Source organism: Phragmites australis, chromosome 13, assembly GCF_958298935.1.
Source record: "Phragmites australis chromosome 13, lpPhrAust1.1, whole genome shotgun sequence".
NCBI lineage: Eukaryota > Viridiplantae > Streptophyta > Magnoliopsida > Poales > Poaceae > Phragmites > Phragmites australis.
This window is the reverse complement of record NC_084933.1, coordinates 29,456,028-29,469,507: the sequence shown is the minus strand read 5'-3', so window position 1 is coordinate 29,469,507 and position 13,480 is coordinate 29,456,028. Positions and strand designations below refer to the sequence as shown.

Sequence of the window (13,480 nt, the reverse complement as noted above, 5' to 3'; positions counted from 1 at the left end):
GCCTTTGTGGCTCAAGCTTATTGACCCTTTGACATGGTGTGGAGCGGCGGCAAGACATGTATACATGGACACGAAGGTCCTTACCTTGGTGGCTCAAACTCCGAAGTGATCACGATGGCAAGTGACCAGAAGAAAGGCTAGTGGTGAGCCTTGCTTTGGTGGCTTGGTAACTCATCGTGCTTGAGATATTGTCTTGGTAACTTGGTAGCTTAAGAGCTATGACCGGAAGAGACTTGGAGACCGAGAGTATATCCTTTGTGGAGCTCCAATGTGGACTAGGGGTGACATTCATGCTATCGATACCACGGGATAAAAATCCTTTTTGTCGAGTTAGTCTCTCTACCTTATTTACGTTTTCGTATTTATATACTTGCAATTTAACTTACTAGAGTATATTGAAATTCTCTTGAGCGATAAAGCAGATACACTAGATAAATATAGAGCACATTTAGATAGAAATTGAGATAGTTTTATCTTATGAAGTTTTTGGAGCAAATTTTTTTAGGTTTGTAAGTGTCCTAATTCATCACCCTCTTATAATGTTATTGTTCCTTACAATTGGTATCATAACCTCGTGCTCTTGGTAAGCTTAACATCGTAGAGTTGTGATGTTCGAGGTTGTGATGGATACCCATACTGCTCTTTTTTTGATGGCATAAATTTCCCCCGTTGGAAAATTCTAATGACTTGTTATTTATAAACCAAGGGTCTAGATGTTTGGAGTGTCACCGAGGAAGGGATGAGGCAACACATCACCAATAAGGATAGGCAATTAGATGCATTAGCAAAGTATCCTTTTATCATCTTTAAATGTTGATGCATTTAATCGTGTTTATTCTCTTACTAATGCACATGATATTTGGACTAGTCTTATAGAAATTAATGAAGGCACATAAGATGTGCGCAATGAGAAATATGATGTGCTTATGACTAAACCCAATGGTATTAAGTAACTACCCCATGAAAATGCTAATAACATGTACTCATGTTTAAATATTATTGTCAATGAAATCAATGGGTTAGGTTTGACATCAATTGAAAATAATCAAGTGGTGAGAAAAATACTTCAAGCTCTTCTTCTAAAGTAAAAGTTGATAGTCTCCATCATTTATGACAACAATGACATTAAGAAAATGACTCTAAATCAAGTGCTCGACAAGATCACCACCCATGAGATGACAATAAATATGGAGGTGGAACCTCCTACCTCATCCAACACCAAGAATCTTGCCCTCACAAGCAAGCAAGATCAATGCTCGCACATGAAGGCGAACATGAGGGTGCAATAGCAAGAGTCAAGCTCAAGTGAATATTATGTTGATCAAGATGAAGAGAGAGATGAAGAGGATGATCAAAGCACATCAAATAATAAAGAAATTGATCATAAAATGGCCAAGTTATTCTCAAAGATAATGAAGAATATAAAGAGAATCAATGCCAAGATTGATCATCCTATTTCTATTGAAGATTTGATCAACATAATTGATCATATCAAGAAGTAGAATAAGACCAAGAACAAGAGTGAGACAAGTGGAAGAGCCAAAGCATTTGCAAGTATTGGAAGATGGGTGAGTGAAGATAAGGATTTAAGCTCAGGTGATGAGAGTTTTGCCACCCACTCCTCCAAAATAAGCTCTTCCTCAAGGTCATCATCACGCAAGTTGTCATCGTCCAAGTCATCACATAAGTGTCTTATGGCCAAAGGTATGGATAGCGATGTAAATGATGATGAATTCAATGAGGATTATCTCTCCTATGATGAACTCCTTAATTTGATCAATGAGCAAAAAATGGCCTATAAGAAACAATTTAAGGAACTCAAGAAATTCAATGTTCTCAATGACATTCATGCTATTTTTGTTTCTAATTATGAGCAATTATTGAGTAAATTTAATTTGCTAAACAAGGAGAATAAAGAGCTTAAGGCAAACTTTGAGTGCATTGAATCTCAAACTAAAGCCCATTTAGAGCAATCTATATCTCTATTTAATTTCAATCCTAAGGTAGATGCTTGCATTTCTTGTGGTGATTTAATTGATTTATCTAGCTCACCCCTTTGTATGAGATATGTGTTGAGAATATTCTTGTAGAACCATATAATAACCTTATTACGAAAGAAAATGATGAGCTCAAGCAAGAAATCAAAAAGCTCAAGATGGACTTGACAAGATTAAAGGGCAAGAACCGTGTCCAATCTCCTCGAGATAACCATACTATCATAGTGAAGAAGCTTATGGGGGGTCTACCGTGACATTCTTCAAATACCATCTAAAAGGCCACAAGTCATTCCAGTACAAGCAAGTCAAGAAGGAGACCAAGGAGAAGAAGAAAATAATGATCCTCTCCAACAAGACCTTCAGCATCTACACCAAGCCCAATTACAAAATCAAGACCAAGAGCATCCACTACAAGCTTAAGAAGAAGAACAATGACAAGGTGATTGCACTTATGGTTAAGAGAAAGAATTAAGGGTGGAACCAACCCATTTGAGTGCCCAAAAAAGTCATCACCAACATGAAGGGGCCTAATTAATTTGGGTTCCAAAGAAGACTTGAAGCCCGATGTGGCTATAGGATTTGGAGACTTGGCTTACAAAATAAAATGAAGGTTCAAGCAAAAAAATAAAGTGTATAAGATTGGGCGTTTTAATGAAGATCATGATTATTATATACCCAAATCTCCATCCAAAGGTAAAAAAATAATGAAGCTAGATTTAAAATCTTTCAATTGTTGTAGCACATTTACCTTGTCTAGGATTGCATGTACTTATTTCAATTTATTGCAATATCTAGTATAGGTTTTCATATGGTAGGTTGCTTGTGTTTTTCTCTTCCTTATGAGCAACCTATATGGTTTATTAGTTATAGGTTTTTTTCATAACATTAGTTTTACAATTGATATCTTTTATGTGTCATTCTCATTGTTATTATTAACAAGTGCATATGTCTTGTAAGTATTCAAAACTTGTATGCATACATTTAAGAGAAGTATATCCTATGGGTTGTGATTTTGAAACTAACATGTGTTGCTAGATGTATCTTTTGTAGTTTCATGGAGAAATAAACACGTCCCAGAGGTATGCAATGCTTAAATACTTCAACTGATATCATTGTCAATTCATTTCTACATTTAAGCTATCTACATGCATGATACGACTTAAACTTCCTACCTCTAATTACTGTCTAGATGTGCATATATTACTGCAATTCTACAAATGGTATTCACAAGTGGATCTCATTATATGTATGCACACATAAAGAGGTGGGTTAGATTATATCATGTGAGTTTCATAAATTATGATCATTGTTTGTCTTTTTCAATTGATATCAATGCTTCATATCCTTACAATTAGTATATCTTTTCAATTTTTACTCTCTGATCGGGGCTTTAGTGAGCCATGATACTCGAGGTACATCGAAAGGGGGTCCTCGAGGGGTCCTTCGGCCACATTATGCACATGGCGACCGTTGAGATCGTCGTGAACAAAGATCAGCCCATGGGGTCCATGCATCTTTATGCAGAGGTAGTTATGATGGGGACCGCTCCAAACTTGTTTAGGATGCCCCGACCTAGGATGACGTTGTATGTATAGGGTACATCTACCACGTCAAAGGTGATCATCTCGGTCCTAGCGACGAAACCCTTGCCGAAGGTGGTCGAGAGTTCTATCTGGCCCAGGGCATCGAGGGGGTGTCATTGAACCCCTGAAGAGGCTTCTATGCCGGAGAGAATCGGCCCCACGAAATGCGGAGCTGGTCAAAGGCTTGTACAAAAAGAAGATCCACGGAACTTTCTCCATCGACCAAAACCCTCTGGATCCCAACATCGGTAATACCGATGGTGATGACAAGGGTGTCAGTGTGAGGGAAGTTCACCCCCACAGCGTCGTCAAAGGCGAAGGTCACTGGGGCTTCGCCCCACCCGGGGACCTAGTGGTGGGTGCTGGTTGCCCCGACATGGTTGACTCCACGCGCATAGTCCCACCGTTACCGCTTCTAGGACCCACCGAAGGTTCCTCCTCCTATTATGCTTAGGACCACCTGCTTGGCACGGTCTCCATCGTTGATGTGCTGCACTGTTGATGGTGGAGGCAGAGGGGGTAGAGCTAGTTGAGGAGGGTTTAGTAAGGCATGATGATCCACCTAGGGGCCCACCGTAGGCTTTCGGCTTTCAAGCCACTCACCACCGGCTCTATCCACTACTGCACGCATGACATGCCTCCTGCAGTACTCCTCTCGGGAGATTACGAGGGTCCGACAATCTTCGGTATTATGGACCTGTCCAGCTCTATGCATGGTGCACCAATATCCTTCTCCTAGTTACTAGCCCGTCGCACGCTGTTACTGGGGAAGGAGCCGGAGTACCCCTGGTCGCGCCCCTTACGAGGTGGGTTCGGAGCCCCCCGCATGCTCGATGTTGTTGATGCCCTGTTGTTGGTGTTGTCGGGATTTGCACGCTCCAAAGCCCGTGGCCTCCTAGGAGCCCCTTTTTTGCCGACGGGGGCGGCATAACGTGTTAGGATCTAGTTTGCGAGGCCGGCCTAGCGGGTTTGATGCAGGGGGCTGCCGAAATGTTCATGGCCTCCCATCGGAGCTTCTCTTCCTCTGCGTGGGCATATTCTTCAAATTTTCTCATAAGGACGCTCACCGTGCGCACCGAGCGCTGATGTAGTCGATCAAAGAGGGGCCTAGAGGCCAGACCATGAGTGGCTACATCGATTACTGATGATTGTAAGATGCCCAGAGGCCAGACCTTGAGAAAGGTCGGTAGAGATCAGGGGCTGCTCCCCTCGCACATGATCTAGATGAAATGGTACACGGAGGCATGCGTGCGCGGAGGCAAAAACAGGCCAAGCAACACACGTTCACATTGATCTATTTCACGTGAGCGGTTCGGTCCATGCGACATGTTTGTTAGGCTGAGCCGAGCAAGCTTTCCCCGACCCAAGCACAACAACTAGCCGTAGGGTCAACTTGCCCTTCGAACGGACGACAATAAAGATGTCATTATTGGTTAAACGATATGTTGATGTGAACGTCACGTCAATCAAGATATAATTTCTGACCGTTATGCCGTAAGCCCCATAAGGTGTCATCGATTAGATGGTGCCGCGCTTCCAACTGACGAGCATAAATGTACAATATTTTAAAATTACCATGTATTTTTACAAATATATATATATATATATATATAGGAAAACTAGTATGTACTCCTGGGTGTATGTACTCCCACCTCTCATATACCACTTTTACACATGAGTTATACTTCTTTATCACTTTAAATATACTTCATTAGTAATTATAAGATACTACAATACAAATACCACGAAAATTTTTATGAAATTCCATGATTTTTATCTTAATTTGCGTATATACTTCTTTTATGTATAAAAAAGAGTATATAGCAAAAATGAAAGGCTAACATTGAATTTTTTTTCATACAACTCATATTGGAGTATCTTAGAATTAGTATTAGAGTATACTAAAAATGATAAAAGAGTATAAAGTGTTTGTTTACATGGTATATTGTATGTGGGAGTACATACTCCTAGGAGTATAGAATAGGTGTCCTATATATATATATATATATATATATATATATATATATATATATATATATATATATATATACATGCCCTAACCCACCAAACCGCTCAAAACCCAAATCAAGGGCAAAAATCCAAAATTAGACAATATACATGAGCGTATTTGCCAAAATAGATAACATGTTGCCGTATTTACAAATTTAGCATCCGTATTCTGCGCATTATTTATCGAAAATAAATTTTCGGTACACCGTACGCCGAAAAACCTATATTCGGCACATCGTGTGCCGAATACGACATTGTAGCATATATATTCGACACATGGTGTGTTGAATATGGGCTACAGTGCCATATTCGGTACACAGTGTGCCGAATATAATCGGGCTCACGGTTTTTGGGCGTACGAAGTACCAAAATTCTATTTTCAGTAAATAATATATTGAATACGAATGTTAACATTGTAATACGATAATATATTATCTATTTTAGCAAATAAGCTCATATATGTTGTCTAATTTTGGATTTTGCTCCAAATCGAGCAAACCTCAGCGCCCAAGGCCAAACCAATGGCGTCCTCCCACGTCATCGTCGTCGACATCACCGACGACGACGACGTTTCCCCTCCCTCCTCCCGCAAGCGCTCCGCCGCCACCTCCTCCGAGGACTTCCTCGGCGCCTTCTCGCCGTCTCCGCCCCTCCTCAAGCGGCTGCTGCTCGCGACGAGGCCACCCATCGTCCTCGACGACACCCCCTCCCCGCCGAGGTGACGGATCTCCTCGGCTCGCAAGCCGTCTGTTCACGTGGTGGACGACGACACTGACCCCTCTTCCATCCCGTGCTCGCTCGCCCCCGGCGATAGTGTTACTGAGACTCCCGATTCTGTCCTCCCGTGCTCGCCCCGCTTCCGTTCCGCTTTCTCCGCGACGCCGGGGTCGGCTGAACCCTGCTCTATCGACCCTGACATTGTTGTTGCTGAGACCCCGGGCTTCACCTCCCCGCGCTTGGTTGGGCTTGGGCTACCAGCAGCCGATGGCCTGTCGTCAGCTGTCCCAGCGCAGAAATTGTCGGGTAAAGTGTCCTGACTTCTAGTTGCCTTCTGTTTGAGTCTTCAGAAATTTAGTGATCTTGTTGAGTACAACGGCTCCATCCATTGAAGATGTTTTTTTGGCAAGACATATACAGGAATAGGTTCTAGTTATATTTCGGCTTGCAATTCATTTAGCTTTCTTCATTTTCTTAGTTTGTATTGAGAGAGAGAGAGAGAAACAGAAAGAAAGATTCGGGTAACAGCAGGTGATTTGTGAAAAATAATCTTGGTCATCGATACCAGTAGTTTCCATGCAAATTTGGTAATAGCTAGCTTGTCCTGTTGCATATTCTTAGCTCATTTCTTGGGCCATATTTTGTCTTTTACATCACTTGTACTCAGGCCTAATATTTGCAAGTTCCTTGGATGATTAATCAAAAATTGGAATTGGCAATCATGAATGTGTATTCGATTGATTTCCAAGCACCATTTCGTGAACTATGCTACATATATCAAGACAAGGGAGTCCTTAATTAGAAGTTCAAATCTTGAAAGTAACCAGCAATGCCAAGAATCTACTTATGTAACATAGATGCCTCAAGACTATCTCTGTTATGTCTTTTAATAATTTATTGGTTCATGGATAACACTGTATGTCCAATTGTAATGATATCCAATTTATCGTTAGAGGTTTTCACTCCATAACCAAGAATTCCAACTCCTAGAAATGATTTGTTACGAACGAGGCAATATGCCATTCAATATGTATCTGGATGACAGCATGTTCTTGACTCATCACAGTTTGTGCAGTATAAGTGAATAGCACTCTTTCCTATTTTGCAGGAGTTACTTCTCTGATATCCCTGGACAGTGATGATGAGTCGGATGACACCATGCACGCGGACTCGTTGACCAAGTTGCCTAGCAATACAGCAGGTATAAATGGTGGTAAGAAAAGTTTGTACTGTAGAGAGTGAAAATAAGGCACATGAATTTTGTACTGATAATGATATTCTGCGCAATATGCTTGGAACATATTTCCGATTCGGATCAGTGTAGATCACAAGTGATACCCTGGCACATTGATTGTCTATGCTATTAGTAGGCACAACCAGCTATGGCCAACCCCTTCATGCTGATTTTCCTTGTGAAGATTCTACTCTGCCCAGTGTTGATGTTTGTACTGAGATGTGCAGTCCTCGGGTATGTTAAAGTCTGTAATTTATGATTTGATTTGATATAAATGTAAAATTATTGACACATTAGATGCTAGATGTATTTGGTTGACTGGACTGCTAAGGGAAGAATGTCCCTTATTTTGCAAACCTAATGAAATACTTATGAATTATGTGAAGTATTAACAAAAATGTTGAGGTTTTGGTGTCCAATCAACACATAAAATAGCTAATTGTACTTCCTGTTTATGCATAAAAGTTGATATCTGACATGCCTGATAACAAGCAAGTGACAGCCCACCATTTTTATGTAGGAAGTGAAGAAACGGCAGAAGGAAGAGAAAAAGAAAAAACAACAGGTATGGCTGAGAAAGCATGCAAAGAAAAAAACTTGTAATTTCAGGTTACAAACTAGGAAGTTTAAGTGAAGGGGCATTTGCGCATTACATAGGAAGTGAAGAGACTAAAAAAGGAAGAGAAAGCCAAACTGGTTGAAGAAAGAAAGCAAAAACAACAAGTTTGCCTCATAAATTGTTTTACAGAATAATGTTTTTATTCATGCGCATGATTGATAGTTTGAGAGCATACTGTTTTCTAGGAATGCAAAATGCAGAAGGAAGCTATGTGCTCAACTTGCAGAGGAGAGGAAGGAGAAAGAAGTTAGGAAGTGGGAATCAGGAAAATTTGCTTTGAAATGTATTACCGCTGAGATTGACCCAAGTATTGTTGAAAGTGGCTTAATTGGAGGTTCGTTAGACTATGGTAAATCAAGTAGTCATCATGGTTTTTAAGGCAGTAAGGCGAGGTTCGGCGACCCACCCCCTTCTAGCCGCCTAGGCGCTTATGGCACACAGTGAGGCAACGCTATACTCACATCCTAACTTATAATTATTCTAGATTTTAGTAGCAGTTTAACATATATACTTACATTTGTGCTGCCAATGATCTGACCTCTCTCCTCTCCTCTTCTGTTCTCTTGTTGCTTCTCTTCTCTTGTCCCACGCAACAAGCTACACAAAAATGGAGCTCAATAGTTAGCACAACACGAGTCTGAAATCTGATAATAACATGTAATGATGTTTTCAATGCTCAAGTGCAGAACAGAGCTAAACAGTCAAATGTCCACAGGAAGACTAGTTCAATGCTCAGTGCTCTGTGTCCATAATTTAGAGACTAGTTCTGATGGTGGCAGCAGAAAGTCTGGCTTAGCATGTACAAACGTCCACCTTTTATGGACACATAGCTTAATCTGTACCTCCAGCAATTGAACTATTGCATATTTCAAAAAGTGTTGCTAATGATTTGTGAAAACTGACTCGTACAGAGGTTGTGTTCCATCTTCCATGTTAGTACTTACCTCCTCTGTCGTCCAGCCGCCGCCGAGAAGAGCAGAAAGCCAGAACCGGAACACTTGAGTCTTGAGCAGAGAAGGCCGAAGAAGATTCTGATTCTCGGGCTACCGTCGCTGAGCAGAGAAGGCCGAAGAAGATCTTCAATTCCTAGGCTCCCGACGCTGAGTAGAGAAAGCCAAAGACCAGGGGAGTTCCTCACTTCTGTTGTTGAGCCGTTGCCGCCTCTTTTTGGTGTCGCGCGCCGCCTCCTCCTTTTGGTGTCACCCGCTGAGGAGATCCGTTGTCGAGTCTCCGCCGCCAAGCTTCTGAAGGCACGCTGCTGCCACCTCCTTTGGAGTCGCCTGCCGCCTCTTTCAATCCCTCCCTCTATCTCTAATTCTAGTTCCCTCTAATCCCCGCCGCCTATCCGTGTCCGACTCCGGGTCCGAGAAAAAATGTAGGGTAGGATACATGATGATTGATATTCATCCAAAGTATCCGAATGATAGATATTACGAGAAGATCTATTGTGATTTCACTTAAAAACATGATAATATATAGGTAGGTTGTCATACATCCGTAGACAGATAATACCAAATGCTCTTGTTTTCACATCTCACCGTTCACTCTCTCTGTCCTAACTTTGATTGCACCCCTATATTGTTTAATGTGTTGTATGGGGATGCAAATAAAGTGAAAATTTTCCATCTATCCGATAACCGACATCTAGCTAACTATCCACTCCGACTCCGACTCCGAGAAAAAAAATGTAGGATATGATACAAGATGAAGAAATAATAATCCGGTATTATTCGTGTCCGACTCCGACTCCGAGAAAAAATATGGGATAGGATACAAGATGAGCTATATCCGTTCGTATCCGATCCGCTTTCACCCCTAGTCTAGGCGTACATACAAACCCTCAACTAACTGAGCTAGACTCAACTACTCTTTCTAGTCTTATGGACGGCTAGATATTGTGGTGCATGTTTCCTTTGTTCACCTTTAGCCTTTAGGGATTGTCTCTCTCTGTCCTAAAGTAACCACATAATTATTTCCTAAAGTGGCATGTCTTTCTACATAATCAAGCTTCGGTCTCAGAAGAAGTTCCATACATTGTAATTGTTCTTCAAGCTGAGGAATTATGTGATCTTGTAAGCGGAGGATTGTTCTTCAATCACATTCAAAATGCCCGTAAGGACTATCCGACATTCACTATTTGCTACGCCACTAACAAACTGATGAGCTACATCAATAAGCGGTTAACTCCCTAAATCTGAATTACCATGTTTAACTGTTCTTTTGTTTTATCTTTGCATTTTGTGTCGACTGTCTACAAAGTCTCATGAATTTTAATGCATCAAAAGATTTGTAGCTGGCAAGCTATATATAGTTTTTTCTTTCTTACTCTTTATTTGTTGGTGCTCACCTTAATTTTACAGAGTACAGAGTTTACGACTACTGCTACATGCCGCTAACAGCTTGCGTTCTAGTGTTTTTCCCTATTTATATATCTTTTGCTGAACATTTGCACTGCATAGTTCCAACACAACTAATATGCACACTGAACTAGTATGCTGGCTGATTCAGTTCATATCATGCAGCTAATTATTTGTGGAGATGGGAGGAAGACTGGTGCAAGTAAGATGCTTGCGTTGTGGCGCAGAACCAAGCAAAAGTAGTGCCTTTCTAGGTTCCCTATGCTTTTGTTTGGCCCAATCTTTGCCCTCCTTCCCCAACAAGGAGAAAATGTGTGAGAGTAGCAAGGAAACGAAGAAAAACTTAATTCCATTGTCATGTACTAAAACGCTGTGGAGGAAGGTTGGACGAATGAATCTATAACAGTCAGCCAAGGAGGAGCACGTCAGGGTCTTTAGGTACTTGAGTATTTTGTCCAATCCATCTTTGTTTGATGACAAAGGATGAGAATTCGGTGCTTATAGCCGGTCCCTAACAATGCAATCTTAATCCTCCTACTACTTAAGATAAAATAATATTCTGTCTTAAAGATAATATTTCAGTAATCAAATTTATTATTATTCCTAATCCTATTCGGGTAGCCCACCCTCACGTTGGGCTCTAATGTGTTGCAAGGGACATGCATGGCAACTTCTAAGTAGTAGACAGTGTAACCAACCTTTTCCACCTAACCTGCTAAAATTAAAATGTTCTCTTCTTTTCATGTCAGTGAGCAAAGTCAATTCAAGAACAAACCAAGTTTTAGTACTTGGAGACGTCCACCAGTGGAAAGGGTCTGTTTTCAACTCTATCAATTTTTTCATGAACTTCTCTTTTCCTGGAATGTGTAACATATGTTCTTTTATAGGTTTTATGCAAGCTGGCAACGCACTATGTTAACGTTCACTCAAGGCAATGCATAGATGAAGCTGAAGTGGCAGAGCATCTTGTTGGCTTGACGGCGAATCTTGCAAAATGCAAATTCTGGCAAGTTACATTTACTTAGATGGCAATCGGTAACTTTGTTGATTATTTTTACTGAATTCAGAAAAATTATGGTGCATCTGTAGTTTTTGCCCCTTCCTATGTTTGATCGGGATGTGTGGTTTCTGCTATCATTTTATTTAATACGAGGCTATTACTAACGTAATTAGAAAGATTAAGTGCTGTTCTGATTTTGTTGTATAAAGCAAACTAGCAAAGTCTGAATTCACTATTTTATTTGTAAGTGATCTATTTTATATCATAAAACAAAATTTATATACACTGATGCACTGAAATCTTATTGAGGCGGATCTATAAGAATTATGTTCATCATTGGTGTCAGAAGTAAAAAAGAGAACTGATGCTTGCATATGGGGTTACCAATTTCTCTTAATACAACTGATGCTTGCATGTCTGGTAGACTGATGTACTTGAATATTAGAACTGTTTTGGTGCATATATCATTTGATTTCTGTACTGCCCAAGCATTCAGAAACCTAATAGGGGGAGAAAACAGGTTTACTGGTACCAGAATCCAGATACTGGTTGTATATTGGATGAACATCCCCATCTTAAATACTGAATCTATGGCTGGTAACAAGCTGATCATTGCTGAACAGGACAAACAGGTTTATTTGAAAATGTATCTCATTCAACATTTCTACAAATCTGTTCTACAATTTTTCTGTGTAGATGAACACCATTTATTTGGTTGTCATTGGCTTGAACTACCGTACATGTATTACATGTGTCAGGTTAAAAGCTTTAATAGCGATTCCCGATATCTAACCAAGATATGCTCTTGCAATCTGGAAGAAGTACCGCTGTATGAGATCCCTTCTGAATGTATACATGGATCCCAGTAAAACTGTGAGTGCTGTCCTTTGGTTCATAAGGACAACCGCAATGTAAGAAAAACTGGTTCATGTGATATCATAAAATCACCCATAACTATTGCAAGAGCAGTCCATATAGCAGTTTATAGCATGAGCTACCCATATGTATACGGGCAGCTCATAAGAAATAAAATATTATTATTCTCTCTTCCATTGTGTATTTCTTTCTCTGATTTTTTAATACAAAGTAGGCTCCACCTTATTTACTACCCTGAACATAAACATTGTGCTCTTTACCATAACTACTACCACCTGCAGTGAGTTCCACCCATATGGATCACTTGGTCCATATGCATTGATGTTGCCCTAAGAGCACAAAAGTTTCTCACCCGTCTTTTTGTGTTGTTAACTTGTCCCTGCAACAGGTTCTCGAGAAGGAACTTTTACTTAGCGACTTGAAGTGGGAAGATCGCCTGGGCAATGAAGGCAAAAGGTTGGGAGCAAAATTCTCTAGAAGAGTGTACAAAATCCTCATGGCACAAAATGGAGACTTGGAAACAGATTCTTCCGAAGCTGGTGCTTAGTGCTTACTCATCTGGTCCTTAACCATCAATGGTTACATGTCCTCTTGATGGCCGACATTTGTATATCATCCTTTTGACCTCAGTAGGCTATTATGCGTGTATTCACTGGTGCACAATCAGGATGAAGATTCACATTCGCTCATGTGATCTTTAGTCACAGCATTACCTGCTGTGTTACACAATGGCACGTGTTGTTTTGTTTAGCTGTGAGAAGCATATGGTTGTATGCTGAAGAGATGAAATGCCCGGCTAGGAAATTGGCTGATCAACCATATGTATTCTATTCGGTGGGCATACAGCACCTTTAAGCTATGTGGACAGTAAGGAAGCCCAACAAACTTGCAATTTTGTGAAGTCTCAGATACTGGATGATCAGAACCAGTAAATGTTTGGTACTGAAATCTAAGTTTTCATAGTATATGGGGCCTCCTGCGATCGTCCTGCATTTGTCCGTGTCGGCAATGTCATATAAAGCACCTTCGGGTGCAGCCGTGCAGTGTACGATTACCCGCATTAATCCACTGAAAGATGCTATTGCTC

The 13,480-nt window shown here is 40.7% G+C and overlaps 1 pseudogene; it reads left to right on the top strand.

Annotated features, from left to right (window-relative positions):
* The first annotated feature begins 6,083 nt into the window (after window positions 1-6,083).
* LOC133888519 (crossover junction endonuclease EME1-like) lies at window positions 6,084-13,122 on the top strand (annotated as a pseudogene).
* Window positions 13,123-13,480: the final 358 nt, after the last annotated feature.